We start from the raw sequence: 17,363 nt of genomic DNA, 5'->3' as shown, positions 1-17,363 counted from the left end.
TTCAAGCGCGCGAAAACGCGACGGCTAAGTATGAATGCTGGGAAAACCCCGTGTGACGTCGTTCTGGTTCCCGCTGCCGCAAGTGAGGTGACTTTGGGGCGAGGCTTTGAGCGCTGATACGACGCTGGATGCTAGCAGGTAGCAGAGTACCCTCCGAGCACGTAGCGCTTGGCTCAAATAAGGATTATTAATACCTTATCAAACGAAGAAAACTTTCCGACCTTAGGCAGTTTTAATAGGTGATTATTAAGAGATGTTTCCCCGAGCTCTGTGCCTCACGAATGCATTGGTAATCTCAGACGATGTCAAACTCCCGTCTACTCGTATAGAAACTAAGTCCCTGTGATGTCACGTGGAGTGGCATCGCATGGGTGCCAATCTGGCCTTTTTCAAATGAGGATAAAATTGATCATTGTCATTCTTCTAAACTGGGATTTCTAAAACCAAATAATTTGTATATTGTGAATACACTAATGGTGGGTAAAGAATCGCAATCATTGCCTTTAGTTTTCTTTGATGAACGAAACTACCCTATTCTTACAATCATTTACCATCTCATCTAAATTTTAGAGAATTACAAAATTTGGTACATACACGTCCCTTTGTTCTTTAAGAGTTACCCAAAATCATATCACTAGTAATGAGCTGTTTAAGAGATAAAGAAATATACGGCGCGTAATATCGCGCAATTGTTTGTTTCGTTGATGTCTTTTTTCTCCCGCGAGATGTCTCTGTGAGTCACCGGGTTCAATCCGCTGCCAGAGGGTCATCGGTTGGTTTGTCTTCGTCTTCCTCTTCCTTGGAGACAGAGCGAGTGCATTCCTTCCCATGATGCTTCGCTGACACCGGGAAGGAATCAATGGCTAAATTGCCTTTGCAAGCTTTGGCCAACACCCCCCTCACCACCCTTCTTCAGCCCCCCTACCGCCCCCCCTCCACAAACCCTTACCGCCCCTCCAAACACGCCCACCTGATACAATTCCCCCTAACTACTATCACGGGAGGGGTGGGAATAGAACGAATCGCGGTTGGTTCCGGTTCAAATGATTCGGTCATTTGTTTTCTATTTAATTTATTACTGATAACGGGTCTAATGAGACGATTGTATGGTTAAAACACTATGGTTAACTATGGAGTTAAGGAATATTAATGTTAATTATGTTATTAATGTTTATTATGGAATGGAATTGGAATGGTTTAATATGGAATTACGGTATGGTTATTGTAGAATTACATCTACTTACTTAATAATATTGACAATAATTTTTTTGTCGCATTAACCCATTATAAACCCAATGTTGCTTCTAAGTAACATCAAAGATGTATACATTTTCAACTCTATTCAGGAAATGTTTAAATGACGTGTTCTTTTGTGCTATGGTTATGGTTGATTGCAATCCTTATGTCCATAACGATTGCAGCCATTAAATGGCAATTGATTAAAAATTAAGACAATGCGTTTTTGGGTTAATAGATATTAATGCGTAGATTTCAAAAAATATATGAATGAAAGAGATTTCTCGACCAGTTTCTGAGATACAGTCTGACACGTGAAATAAAACCAATTATCCATTAGGGTCCGTAAGGACATGTGTGTGACATGACATAAAAACACTAATTTTGAGAAAATTAAAGCACAAATGAAGAGGCGAAGGACCCAACCGGGCTAAAAATTGCTGGAGTGTACGCTATACCACGTGAATGCGGAAAAACCTACATTGGAGAGACGGGCCGCACTATTGAGACCAGATTGAAAGAGCATCGCAGACACCTAAGATTAGGACATTCGGAAAAATCCGCAGTGGCTGAGCACAGCATCCTGGAGAATCATATGATTCACTGGGAAGAAGCGAAGCTGCTCTGTCGATCTAATGGATACTGGGACCGCGTAGTAAAAGAATCCATTCAGATTTGAAAATACAGCAATAACATCAACAGAGACTGCGGCTATAATTTTAAGCCATGTATGGGACCACCTCCTAAAAATACGAGGGGACTGGCAGCCAATCAGGAGACGCTAAACAGCCCTCACCCACAGATTTCTGTATATACGAGGGTGGTCTGAAAATTTTTCAACCTAACAAAAATACAAAATATTTTTCCTGAAATTTTATTTTTTTATTTTTCAACATAGTCTCCTTTTAATTCTATACACTTCTCCCAGCGATGCTCCCATCTCTGCAACCCGTCCAAATAGTACTCGGCGCTTTTCTGTGCAAAATAATTGTCTACGAAGGTGATTGCCTCTTCATTGGATGAAAATCTCTGTCCTCCGAGAGAAATGTTCAGATTGGGGAACAGAAAGAAGTCACTTGGGGCTAGATCTGGTGAGTAAGGTGGATGGTCAAGCAGTTCAAACCGTAATTCGTGGATTTTAGCTATTGCAATCGCTGAGGTGTGAGACGGTGCGTTGTCTTGATGAAACAGGATTCTCTTTTTCTGCAAATGTGACCGATTTTCCGCAAGTTCTGCCTTCAGCTTGTCAAGTAATGATGCGTAGTATTTTCCAGAAAAAAAAAACAGTTTTAGCTTTTAGTATGCGTAGTAAAAACAGTTTTAGCTTTTTTTGGAGCCGGTTCCCCCTGTGCAGTCCACTGTTTGGACTGTATTTTCGCTTCGGGCGTATGGTGGTGTATCCAAGTTTCATCAACAGTAATTAGTCGGCGCCAAAACTCGGATTTATTGCGTTTAAACTTCGCCAATAGAGCGTTGGAAATGTTCATTCGAACAAGTTTTTGCTCTAACGTGAGCAAAGGCGGCACCAAACGCGCGGACAGCTTTCTCATTCCTAAATGTTGATGTAAGATGTTACAAACACGTTATTTTGATATGTTCATGACCTCTGCTATCTCTCTCACTTTAATTCGGCGGTCTTCTAGCACTATTTGGTGAACTTTGGCGATATTTTCGTCTGTAGTTGCAGTTTTTGGACGTCCCGAACGTTCATCGTCTCCCTAGCTCTTACGGCCACGTTTCAATTCAGCTGCCCAAAACTTCACTGTTGTAAATGATGGTGAAGAGTCTCCATATACAGAATCCAACTCATCCTTGATTTGCGTAGGCGTTTTGCCTTTCAGAAACAAATATTTAATGACAGCTCGATACTCGAGTTTGTCCATTATCACAAAAGCACTCACATCAACTCACTAAAATGACTGTTACATAAAAACTGCGCGTCCAAAATGGCTGAAACTTTGGTTAGTAACAGTTAACAAATAAACAATTAAATTTCATAGCTTTTATTTACTAGTGTTGCCATCTTCACGTTGAGGTCGGAAACTTTTCAGACCACCCTCGTATATACCCCGAGGCGTTGAGGAATTGGTATTGGATTCCTGAATCCCTGAAGACGATGGGCGAGTTGTTCATCGAAACGTTGGAAATAGAAGTGGAGGACCTGACCCGTTGCGAAACCCGAGAAAACTTCACTGCAATTGTCCGCCGGGGAACAACCAAAAATTATATCACAAATGAAGAGTTTTTCGTACTAAACTAACAGGTTAAGTACACATAAAGGATAAACCGAAAGTCCTGTAGTAATTGATCCTCTCATTGATTTGTTACAAGCAGTCCAATTTCCAATTCATAAACAGAATTTAAAGGAAACGTTGTTAACAATGTGGAAACTATAATATCTAAAGGATATCTTCCGGGTTTCCTTCCGCGTCAGCTAGTTTGTAGACAACAGTTTCGCCGGCTATCCTGCCAGCGTCTTCAGGTCGAAGGTGTCGGCTGTCGGTTTCTGCCTCGCTTATATACTGTAGGCTGGATGAGAGCTACACTGAGATTACTCAAGCTGCACTACATTCCTCAAGAACTGTACGAGGGGGTATACAAGGTGACTTGCTCCTGCGGGAAATCCTACATAGGGGAAACTTGCCGCTCCACGCATGTGAGGGTCAAAGAACATCAAAGGGCGACCAAGAACAAACAATTTCAGCTCTCTGCCATCGCCGAGCATGCATGGTCGGAACCTGGCCACGACATCAAATTTGAGGAGAAGAAACTTTTAGTTAAGGAGTGCCGATACTTACCAAGAAAAATCAGGGAAGCATTAGAAATTCAAAAAACACCATTGAATTTCAATAGAGGAGATGGATACATCCTTAACAGCGCTTGGAAAAGAGTCATCAAAGAGAGAGCCAATCAGAGAGAAGCGCCCAGTCAGACGGCCAATCACAGTGCAGCTCCCATCCAGCCTACAGTATATAACCGAGGAAGAAACCAACAGCCGACACCTTCGACCTGAAGATGCTGGCAGGATAGCCAGCGAAACTGTTGTCTGCAAACAAGCTGACGCGGAAGGAAACCCGGAAGAAATGCAGAGATCAAACCATCGCCGCCGAAACCTACGTTCTAATATCTAAAGTATATTCCGCCTCCTCACGACTATCAAAGAAGGCGTGGGACGAGAACGAGTCGCGAGTGGTTCCAGTTCAAATGATTCGGTCTTCTAAGAGTTAATCGGTGAAAACGGATCGAACGAGACGTTATCACTAGAAGGACCAGATCCGCCATTGTAACGAATTACATCTACTTACTTAATCATATTGCCAATAATTTTTTTGCCGCATTAACCCATTATAAACCCAATGTTGCCTCTAAGTAGCATTAAAGATGTCATAATCTTTCAGCTCTATTCAGGAAATGTTTAAATGACGTGTTCTTTCGTGCTATAAACTTTAATGGCGAAATACGTATCTGCGTCAATAATTACGATTGAGCAGAAAATTTTCGCATTTTTAAAATGAGAAGACTTGAAATTTGATTTATCCGAGAAGCAGCTCACGGTTAGATAGGGTTAACTTTTTTTAAGCTGGAATAGCCTAAGCGAAGAGCGCATTCCCCCAAAAGAGAGACTTGCTTTCAGCGGGAAACTAAAATATTGAAGTAAAAAGACAATTTATAAGAACCTGCATTTGGAGTGTGCTCCTATACGGAAGTGAGGCATGGACAATGACCGCAGCGGAGAAAGCAAGGATAGAGGCCTTTGAAATGTGGTGCTACAGAAGAATGATGAAAATCAAATGGATCGACCGAGTTAGTAACGAGGAAGTCATAAGAAGACGAGATAATTCTCATGAAAACTATAAAAAGAAGTCGTGCTGTCTGTACTCTAAAAACAGAAGGTTTCAAGGAAGTTTTTTGTGAATATTCACGCTCGTTATTATTTGTATTATTTTATATATTTATGCTATACTTTACGATGAAAACCATATTAAGAAGACGGTACAACCTTATAGAATCTCTTGAGATATGATGGCCTGATGAAGATAATAGTCGACGGAGGGAGGGATGACAACATTGGAAAAGGAAGAGCTCGAACAAAATATATGTAAAAGGTAAAGAAAGATGCGAAAGAGAATACGTAGGTTTGAAAAGATTAACTGATTAGTGAGGCATAAACAAAGACGAAAGTGGAGGAAGCAAGGATAGAGGCCTTTGAAATGTGGTGCTACAGAAGAACGATGAAAATCAAATGGATCGACCGAGTTAGTAACGAGGAAGTCCTAAGAAGGGTAGGAGAGAAGAGAAGCCTCATGAAAACCTTAACAAGAAGACGGAATAACCTGACATCAAGGGACATGTGATGGCAAGAACGGAAAAGGAAGACCTCGAAAAAAATATATGGAACAAGCAAAGAAGGATGTGAGAGAGAAGAAATACGTAGGTGTAAAAATATCGGCTGATAGGAGAATAGGTTGGTTTCCCATTAATTTTTTATTGCCCAAATTAAAAGATTACGAAGTGAACATTTGATAGTTTACATCAAATCAATGAGATGTTCAATTACGATGGGCGTTTTTTTTTAACCTCCGTTGGGTCATGAACAGAGGACGAAGTGATTGATCAAAAATTATTTCATAGCTAAATGTTGAGTACACTTGTGGTGTTTTTTCCACATAATCGCCTCAGCGATTGAGGAATTGGTCGTGCCTGTGGATAAGATTTACTATACCTTCTTCATAGGATGCTGCCGCCAACGACTTCCAATGAGTTTTGACTTTGTCTTGAAGCACATTTTCCGTTTCAAACGCTTACCATCCTAGCCACATCTTAATTTCAGCGTAAAGATGGAAGTCACACGGCAATAGGTCGGCATTGGCCGGCGGGTGATCGAAAATGTCCCATTGAAATTACTCAAGGAGCAGTTGGGCTGCATCAGAACTGAGATGACGGGCTTTGTCATGAACCAGAGCATTTTAAGACATCAGGATGTCTCTTCTTTTGTTTTTAATGTGAATGGACGTAATGTTTCACACTGCTTCTTACCTCTAGCCATAATGCATTAAAATTTTCTCTTTCATCGGCATAAAGGTGAAGACATGTCAATGCTAAATATTTGGCTTTAGAAATCCCAGTTTAGACGAATGGCAATGGTCAATTTAAACCGCATTTGAAAAAGGCCAGATTGGCGCCCATGCGATGCCACTCCACGTGACGTCACAGGGATGTAGATTCTATACGAGTAGATAGGAGTTTTACATCGTCTGAGATTACCAATGCATGCATGAGGCACCCCGCTAGATGACCTACCCTCTAGTCAAAAAAATACCTACACTGCTCAAAAATCCTACGAGCAACCCGTTCCGAGATGTGTATGACTATATTGTTGAGCTCTCCGAACATTATTGGACGCTCCAGCTAACTTTCGAATTGCTTTTTCTCAGATATGGTAAACCGTAGAGAAAAATATTCTCGGACAATTTTGTAGATAATTTACCGGTACACAATTTTGATATGAGAAAGTTTTATCGTAAAACTCACCGTTTGGCCAAAAAAAAAACATTTTTGTGACCTTTTGACCTTGAATAAACACCTTATCAAACGAAGGAAACTTTCCGACCATAGGCAGTTTTAATAGGTGAATATTAAGACATGTTTTCCTGAGCTCTTTACCTCATACATGCATACATTGGTATTCTCAGACGATGTAAAACTCCTATCTACTCGTAGAGCATCTAGGTCTTGAGGTAAGAATGGCCGTTACTGATGAGTAAGCAGTCACAGGTAACCAAGAGATTGGAATATCACAGTTCAGCACATCACCAGCTAATCCCCCCAGAAGCAAGAGTGAATTTATTTATAAAATTAATTTTAGGAACAAATTTTCTTTAAATCCTAAAAAAAGTGATATTTGGTATAAAACACTTCATTATAGTAAAAATATTCTTTCCGAGAAAACAATTTTAAAAACAAATACGCCGGAGTAATAATTTTCACCTAAATTTTGGTTTTGTAACCTTTTCTGTCTTAGAACTTGAACGACCACGACTTGCCCCTTCTTGTTTTCATCCTCTTTTTGAAATACATTGCAGAGATTGAAAAAATTTAAAAGAAATTCATTAGATACTTGTATTATATTTTTTACTCTATTTACCCCGCTCAAGAGAACTATGTACCGCATAAAAGCTTGTTGAAACTGTATAACTGTCAAAGTTTAGAAAAGAGTGGGCATGTTAAAGATCTCATTTATTTATTTGACATTATAAATATTGGTGAATGCCAGTTTTGTTGGGTGAGTTCAAATTTTTATGCTTCAAATGTTAATTTGAGGCCCAAATCTTTGTTTGGCTAAAATTATGCGAAACATGATTATGCAAAAAATTCACCATTACGTAGTATCTGTGAGACATATAATAAATATAGTAATGAACTCAATTTGTTTTAACAAAGAAATGAGTGTCGTAAGGTTCTAATATTATTAACTTTATGAACTAAGACGACTAAATTTGATGTGTCATATTCTAAAAAAACTGGGATTGTATTTTTGTATTATGTTTATATACTTTCTATCAGTTTTGTTTTTCCTATAATTATGTTGCTGGGAAAACAATAAAAACCATCATCATCACTGGTCAACAATCCTAGGATTGGTTTGTCGCAGCTCTCCACTCAGTTCTCCTATCAGCTAATTTTTTCACACCTACGTATTTCTTCTCTTTCACATCTCTCTTTACTTGTTCCATATATTTTGTTCGAGGTCTTCCTTTTCCATTCTTGCCTTCCACCTGTCCTTCGACGATTGTCTACATCAGGCCTTCATGTCTCAAGATGTGGCCTATAAGGTTGTTCCGTCTTCTTGTTAAGGTTTTCATGAGGCTTCTCTTCTCTCCTACTCTTCTTAGGACTTCATCGTTACTAACTCGGTCGATCCATTTGATTTTCATCATTCTTCTGTAGCACCACATTTCGAAGGCCACTATCCTTGATTTCTCCGCTGCGGTCACTGTCCATGCCTCACTTCCGAATAGGAGCATACTCCAGATGTAGGTTCTTATAAATTGTTTCTTTACTTCCATATTATAAATAAATAATAGAAATTAAATCCTTGGTACGAAAACGCGTTCAAACCTAATTTTCGTTCATTGACCGAATCACAGTGAACGATTCTCGAGACCGGCTCCTATGAGCCGCGACGAAAGACCGGATCACTCGCACCCCCCCTCCCCCCACTTTACGTCAAAATGCCGTCGTATTGTGACTCGAAGCTTTGAGTCCTCGTGGAAGAAATGTTTTGGCTCCGCCAAGGCTCTCGGCACGGCGTAGTTGGAAGGGGAGGGGTGAGTAGGGGCGGCAGCGCCCATTCATAAATCTGCCACAACCAACCTCCCCTACTTTTCCCTCCATCCGAGCGGGGAGGGGTTGGAGAGGGGAAGGGGAAAAAAATGCATAATCCCCACGAGCATAACGACGCCTCTGCCATCTAGCGGAGGCTGCCCGAATCGCTTAACGGCCTCCGTAGCTTGGGGTCGTGTAGTACCATCTCGGTGGCGAATTCAGACTACAGAGCGAAAAGGATTCAAAGTTTTGTTGTAGAAGTACATTATTATTAGGTGAGGAACTAAGTTCCCGCTGTTCCGAGTTCACGAAAGTAGCGAACGTGTTATTTTACGTCAACTTAACTTAATATAATAAAATATTGCACCTTATATCACCGCATACTTTTGCTTCTGATATTATTTTATTTTATTAAAACTTTAAGCGCCGGTCGGTAATATAAGCCCTACTGAAAAATCCAGACATTTTTACTAAATTCATACATTTTTTTACACATTGGCATCAAAACAATATTCCTAACGATGTGTATTCCAATAAAAATGAACTCTTTTCTTGTTGATGAATTCGTTAAATAAAATGTATTGCTAAATTTTAAACATATAATTTAACAATGAAAACCTACTGTTTATGAAAAATAAAAAAGTTGCAACATATGGCGTACGGTCATAAAATTCGTATTAATTTTTTATTTAGCTCAATTTGAACTCTTCAAACCATGAAAATCGTAAAAAAAATCATTGTTCCAAGCAAAGCATTATAAATCCAGGATTACAAAAAGGGTCAATGCACCCTCAACGAACGGTCCATTGGCCCAAAGAATTTTCACACAAAGTGGCCTAAGATGAGGATGCCGGGAGCTACAGAGAACTTTTCGTCCAAAGTGAAATCTTTTTCCATCGAGCAGTTGATTTTTGAAAAACAGAACCCCTAAGCAGTAAACTGGAAAGGCAGCACGGGCGAAATATTACGGCTTCACGCATACAAAGCCAATTAAATGGAAAAACGTAATATTACGTCCATGGCACGCAAATTGTTAAATATTGCACCTCTTATCACCCCATACTTTTGCTTTTGAAATGACCTTATTTTATTTTTAAAAAAACTTTGTTTGCGATTATTAAAATATCAATTTCCAGATTTAGGCAAGGAGTCTTGGGGCACCAAGATTTTTTTTTAACATTTGACCGTGTCTTCATTGTTCAGCGACAAAAAGTCTATTTGCAACATCTATCCAGCATTTCACTCTAGTTTTCAGGAATGAAATAAGCGAATCTTTATCCCCTAATAGATCAATAGTTCAATATTCAAGTGAAAATATTCTTTTTCAAATTGAAAAATATGCTTTTATTAGTTGCGCAGCTAAGTTCCCGCTGCTGGTTAACAGATGGCTCCAGCACTGATTAGATTTTGACGCATCGGAAACTTCACAAATCAAGCTTAGAGACTTGGTTAACAAACCGCTCGACAACAATGGCAAGTGTTTTATCGTCATATCCTTATTGTTGCGTGAAAACGTCCGAGATTGTACCAGGATACCGTCATTTGCAGGGAGTATTTATTTTCTTCTATCATTCGAAGAAAACAGGGGCTAAAGTGCATCGAGAGCTTCGAAAAGTATACGGAGACGTTGCTCTAAGTGAAACAACGTGATGTGATTGCTTCCGTCGCTTCAAAGATGGTCATTCCAATGCTGACGCGAAGGAAGACCAAATGCCTTCAAAGACGCTGAATTGGAGGCATTGCTCGATGAAGATCAGTATCAAACTCAAGAAGAGCTTGCTTATGCGTTAGGAGTTACCCACCAATCCATTTCCATGTGATTGGATGCGTTGGGATTTATGCAAAAACAAGGAACTTTGATTCCTTATGGTTCTGAGTGATTCTACAGCCTGACAAGGCTCGACCCCACGTTGTAAAACCCGTTCACCCTTTCTAAACCAGAGCTGCTTCTCGGATAAATTAAATTTCAAGGCTTCTCATTTTAAAAACTCGAACTTTTTTTACCCAATGGTAATTATTGAGGCAGATACATATTTCGCCATTAATGTTTATAGCACAAAAAAAGACGTCATTTATACATTTCTTGAATAGATCTGAAAATGTATACATGTTTGATGTTACTTAGAAGCAACATTGGGTTATTATGGGTTAAAACCTACCTGTAAACGCTCAAATGGGAGGTACTGACCTCCCCGCTGTATTCCCCAGATATTAAGCCGAAAAAAAAAACAAAAAAGATGGCATGATTCGTGGGTAGCCTCAAAAAATTAACACTTTTACCGTAACGGTATTGGCCTCTGCCACATTGATGGGGAAAAGATGTAGCTAGCAATGGACAATACTTAGAATGATTAATTATAACCATTTTTTCACGATAAAGTTGTATTTTCGTTCAAAACATCGGGAACTTAGTTGCGCACATAATACTTATACCAGTTGTGGTCTGGGGTGATTAAGGGGCCCTCGGCTGGGGCTCAAGATGGTCTCTTTACCAGAGGTTTCGGGGATTCTTTCCAAAATATTTTAGGGAATTCCAAGTCCAGAAATGGATTTGACGCTATTTTGGATCTATTAAAAACTAAACAAAAATTAATAAAGTAGCAAATTCGTGGGATACAAATCCTGTGAAAAATGATAATTTCAAAGTTTATCAAATTTAATCATTTATTATGGTGCTATCATCTATTTAGTGAATTTATTTCTATTACTGCACTGGAATTAAAAAAAAAAACTATTAAATAACTGTTCCGAATGACCCTTTTATAAAAGCTACAGGATATAATTATCTTTTATTATTCTGACACCTTTATTTAATTTATTATTTATGATCCTATTAGCACGAGTGTGTTGCAAATAAAGACAAGCAATAAAAACGTTGAACTTTATGATTTCAAAAAATTTATTGTCCAAGTAATCTGAGTTTTTTTTTATCACAACTTTCATACACGCTTGAAAATAGACAGGAGCTTTTTTATGGGGGCCCTAAGCTCGGGGCCCTCGGCGATCGCCTAGCCGACCAGACCGGACCGCCCCTGACTTGACTGACCGTCTTCTTGTCTGTCTTGACTGACCGTCCCTGTCTTGACTGACCGTCTGATTCTCTTTGGCAAAGCTCGATATTGGCAGCCTATAATGGCCGAATATCGGAAGCCAATATTATTCATAATTTGACAGATATCCAGTTACTATTTTCCTAAAAAAATTACATTTATTTACCCAATTATGTATGTAATAACACTTATAGGTGGAAGAAGTTTCACATCCATGATTACACGGTGTTTTAAAGAGAATATACGGACTTCGAACACATACATTTTTTTAACAATAAAAGGTATAGGAATACGAAACTTTACACAAATATTTACGAAGCTATCAAGTTTATATTAACGAAGCTCACATTCCTCCCATTTTTCAACAACAATATCGCAACGATTCTCAAATTCCTCCCATACTCGGGTAAATATGTCTTTCTTCACTGATATTATGACAGTACATATCCGGTTCTTCACCTACTCCAGGTTATGTTTGAGTGGTATTACATAACCTTTTAAGGTCAAATGTACATGTATGTATCGAAGGGCAAAATTTTCAAGTTTTTTTAATGAAAAAACTTGATATCTGACATCTCCCAGAAGCTGATCTGGATCCCCATCGCCATCAGTCATAAAAATACAATTATATTAATGAAAATGTTGGCGGAAATGACCAAATTAGAACTAGAGATACTTTTTTAAAAAAGTCAGTAAATCGAAGAAAAAGTTATTCTGAAGTGTAAACTTGTTCTGAGAATTAGGGTTCAATAATTTTGCGTTAACGCAACGTTGGGGATTAATTGTTTCATGAAGACCATGCTATTAGATGGGGAGATACAAAAATTCTTTACCACGCAAAACGTTACTGGGACCGCATAATTATTGAAGCAATAGAATTCCGCCTCAATCCCAAAAATCTCAATGGGGACACCGGCTTTCATCTTAGCAATACATGGAGACCTGTAATCATCTGTATGATAAACATAGGGGTTGAACGTGAAGAATTTCAAAAGACCTACAGCCAACCGGACCACACCTGAGCCGCATTGTTGTCCTCGGTAAACGGTCGTATCGGTTCAGTGTGAAATTGGACTTTCGAAGAGAAAAATGGCCTTGAAGATGGTGGATAAGTCCTACCTCGAAACGTCGGCTTATACGAAATAATTAACCTGGCTGAGAACCCGAGAAGAAGTATCATTTCAAGAATTAGTTCTATTAAAGAATAGGCTGTTGGCATCTAGTTTTAAATTATTTTCGTGATAACGTGAATACTACCATGAACTTGTGATACTTACATCATTTACCAAAAAAGATATTTTTCTTCGTAACCCTATCTAATCCAGAGCAGCTTCTCGGAGATGTAAAATATCAAGTTTTTTCGTTTATAAAACTTGAAAATTTTGCAATAAATAAAAAATATCGTGGCATCTAAATATTTCGTCATTACAATTTACACCATAAAATAATGCTTAGTTGAGATGTTTCCTAAATAGAGCAGAAAAGTTATGCATTTTTGATGTTCGTAGAAGCAACATTGTGTTACAATGGGTTAAAAGACTCTTTCATTTCAGTCTCAAAGTTTTCCCGACATGCTCCGAAATCCTATGACATTAACCCATTAAGGACAAAGATACATATATGTCCCTAAAGGGTCTAGCCGGTTAAGATGGTGAAAAGTGCCCCAAGAGGTTTTGAAAAATAAAAAATATACACTTAAAGTCCATTAAAAATTATGTGTTTCCCCAAATTTTTAGGTCCTAACAATGGAAATTAATCCCAAAAATATATGAAACACGATTTTTCGTTTTTTTACCATATCTCCAGTTTTTATATGTGTAAAATCCTTTTCTTTAAATAAAAATGTATATACAACGTTAATGTATAATTACGTTCTACCATCCTGACATTTTTCAAAATTCTTTGACCGAAAACTTAACTTTTATACAAGTTTGAAATTTTCAAAATTAAATTAAAAAATTTAGGAAACGATAGACATGCCGAAAAAAAATTATGTTGTTACCCTTACTCTAAAGTTTATTCTTAATTTTTTTCAGATTTTTAAAATTGGGAAAAAACTGTAAAAAACACGAATAAATGCTTTGCGCCATTTGCATCTATGTATTCCAGGGGGATATTTAGATTTGATTGTTGAGAGCAACGATTGTTGATCAGTTTGTAATGTTATTGATTAAGAATAAAGATTAACATAAACAATGTCAATCACACTTCGATTAATCGTAATTATTGGTTATAACCATACCGTAAAGCTTTGCGTTCGTTTTCAAACTTCGAGAAATACAATTTCTGCCGAAATTTTTTTCCATATTCCTGACTCTAATTAACCATTAAGTTATCGCCAGCATTTGAGCTGGGCACTTTTCACCATCTTAACCGGCTAGAACCTTTTTTATATACTCTCAAAATTAAATGAGAGGGTTTATGATTGTAGGAATTGGTTCTATTGAAGAATAGGATATTGGCTTCTAGTTTTAAATTCTTTTTTTTTGTCACCCTTAAGATACTGTACTTTCCATATTGTAAACAACTTTCACCTGAAATGCCGTTTGCGAAGTGGAAATTTGAAAGTTTGAAACAAATCAATGAAGAAGGTCAATAGGGTGGTTTCCTATGATTTTTTATTGCCTAGATCGAAAATTTATTACTCCTGGAGTACGTATTTCACGCTTTTAGATTTTGTAAATGACGATATCTATTTTTTGCGATTAATTGAAAAGTGAATATTTTCAAGCGAGCGAAAACGCGACGGCTATTTATGAATGCTGTATAAAGACCGTGTGACGTCATTCTGGTTCCCGCTGTCACCGTGTGAGGTGACCTTGGGGCAAGGCTTTGAGCGCTGATACGATGCAGGCTGCTATGAGGTAGCGCTTCGCTTGAATGAAGAGTATTAATACCCTATCAAACGAAGTAAAGTTTCCAACCGTAGGCAGTTTTAATAGGTGATTATTAAGAAATGTTTCCCTGAGCTCGGTGCCTCATGCATGCATTGGTAATCTCATTGTCAGACGATGTTATACTCCTATCAACTCGTATTGAAATTAGGTTCCTGTGACGTCACGTGGAGTGGCATCGCATGGGCGCCAATCTGGCCTTTTTCAAATGAGGATAAAATTGACCATTAACATTCGTATAAACTGGGATTTCTGAAACCAAATAATTTTTTTATATTATGGGAACACTAATGGTGGGTAACGAATCGCAATTAATGCCTTTCGTTTTCTTTTATGAAGGAAACTAGGAACTACCGAAACTAGGTACGAAAAAAACTCCACATTTGTGCTTTGAGTTTCACAAAATTAATGTTTTTATTATTACTATGGCTAAATTAGATCGGATAGAATACAAATGCTAACTGGTGAAAGACAAAAAATAGATGAAGTAGTTACAAAGTATAAAGTTTATGCAAGTAAAGTAGATGGAGAAGAGTAAATTAACCATTCTTCAATGATATACCTTATTAGCCCTGAAGGAAAATATGTCACACACTTTGTAGCTGACTTAAATTCAGATGAAATTAAATCTGATAAGATTTTGACTGAGATTAAAAAATATGTAAGCTGAACTAAAGAGATTGGCTTACTTTAAATTTATGATAATGGCTATTTTGATTATACTAAGTCGTTTTTTTTTTAATTTTTTCTAGCATCAACTCAGCAGCTTTTTGTTCAGCAATTTTCTTACTAGGAGCGCTTGCAGAAAATGTATCATAACTCTCCATTCAAAATGATATAGTAAAATTCAGGATTGTGCGCTGGTCCAGTTTGTTTTACGAGCTCATACTTTGATAAAGGTTATTTTTTTCCCTGAGTCCATTCTTGGAGTGAAGTTTTAGGATCTTGAGGAGGATCGAGGATGTCCTTAGCTAGCTTTTCCCAATGTCGGATAATAAATTTCTCAGCACTCTCAAGTCCGCCGTCAATATAAAATGCACTTATTAGTGCTTCAAGCGAATTTTCTAAAAATTTTAAGTTACATTAAATTAATTTAAGTAACATTAAGTTAAATTACATTTAAGTTATGTTACATACATCCTCGCTCCCGTATGTCCCTGTAGACCATGAGAAAGCGAGAAGTTTTATTATTTCACGTCCCAGACTGTATCTCAGAAACTATCAGAGCTATCGCTTTCATGTATGTGTTTTTGAACTCAGCACATTAATATAAGCCTGACAACGTATTTATTTATACAATCTAATGGCTGCAATCTTTAAGGACCTTAAATTCTTAACCCATGACCCCCGACGAGCGGTCTAAGAGACCGCTGCGTTTCTAAAATTATGAATATTTTCAAAATTGCTATTTCAAAATATCTATAATTCTCGATAGCGTCATATTTTTGTATAATAAGGACATAGCACTCTTAAAATGTAACGTTCTTTTTATTCATTTCTGTAAATTGGCAGTTGAATGCGATCAGCGGTCTGAGAGACCGCACGTCACTAAATTGGAAAAATCATTAAACGTAATGCTGGTGGAAATGTTTCAAAAACTCGATTGTTTCTGGATTTACTTTGTGAAAATCCATTCTGAACAATAAAAAGTTAAGGTACTTTTTTACACGATTTATTCAATACGACCGGTTTCGTCACAGAGACGACATCTTCAGGTACAGAAATTGTTATTTTTACAGTTAGTTTTTTAAAAAATAATTGCAAAAATAACGATTCTGTACCTGATGATGTCGCCTCTGTGACGAAACCGGTCGTCTTGAATAAATCGTGTGAATAAGTGCCATAACTATTTATTTTTTATAATTCAAAAAGTTGTACATTATAAAGTATTCGTGGTGATTTTTGAAGACTAATAATAATTTATAATTTGTTAGGAAATATGTGTAATCTCACAACACGGATAATTAGGAACTAAATTTTTCATATGTACATCATTTAAGAATAAATAACCATTCAATTCTTTGCTGGAGGCAAACGCAAAACAAATAAAATCGTTTTTTTTTTAATATCACCAATTTATTTCTTTAAATGTTAAAATTTTTATAGTTGTTATCAATAATTAGAATAAAACTGCGGTAAATTTCGCGTAAGCAAGTAACACGCATATAATGCATTTTGTGATTTGGAACAAATTGAACCCCGAAATTTCGCGCAGTCACGCCTGGAGTGTAAGACTCATTTGTACCTATCTTTTGAAACTCGGTCTCCTTCTAAGTGTTTGGCGACAGATCATCCAATCATCGAGTTTCACCGCTAGAAGAAATAAATAGGGCCTGGAAAATACCGAAAGTAAAACGTCAAAATGCAATCGCCGTTACGTCTACATTTGTTCGAAGAGTATTTTTTTACAATTTTTGTCGGCTATTTTTTTTAAAGCGACCAGAAAATCCTCGAGTCCGTAGTTTATAAAGGCCTGTTTACACGATACATTAACACGTACGAGTTAATTTACGTTTGCGCGAATGAGTTTTTTGGACCGGAACGGAACGTGTACGAATACATGAACCAAATTAGAACAGGTTCTATTTTATGTGCATGCATTCGCACAAGTTGGGCGGTTACACGGTGCATTTTGGCGTTCATTCGTTTAGACATTAACCCGTGCGTGTTAATGCACCGTGTAAACAGGCCTTAAAGTCGTGTAAAAATCTGTCGACTCATGCCAACAAATACAACTGATGCTCAAAGAGACATAGATTATTAATTTATTTATTTATCTTAACCCCGAAAACAGCACTGATTAGCCTTTACATCGGTGATATAGAACATAACGACGCGACGTTAAGTCCGTATCATA

The sequence above is a fragment of the Ischnura elegans genome (genome assembly GCF_921293095.1).
Source record: "Ischnura elegans chromosome 13 unlocalized genomic scaffold, ioIscEleg1.1 SUPER_13_unloc_2, whole genome shotgun sequence".
Classification (NCBI taxonomy): Eukaryota; Metazoa; Arthropoda; class Insecta; order Odonata; family Coenagrionidae; genus Ischnura; species Ischnura elegans.
This window is presented reverse-complemented; position numbering follows the sequence as displayed.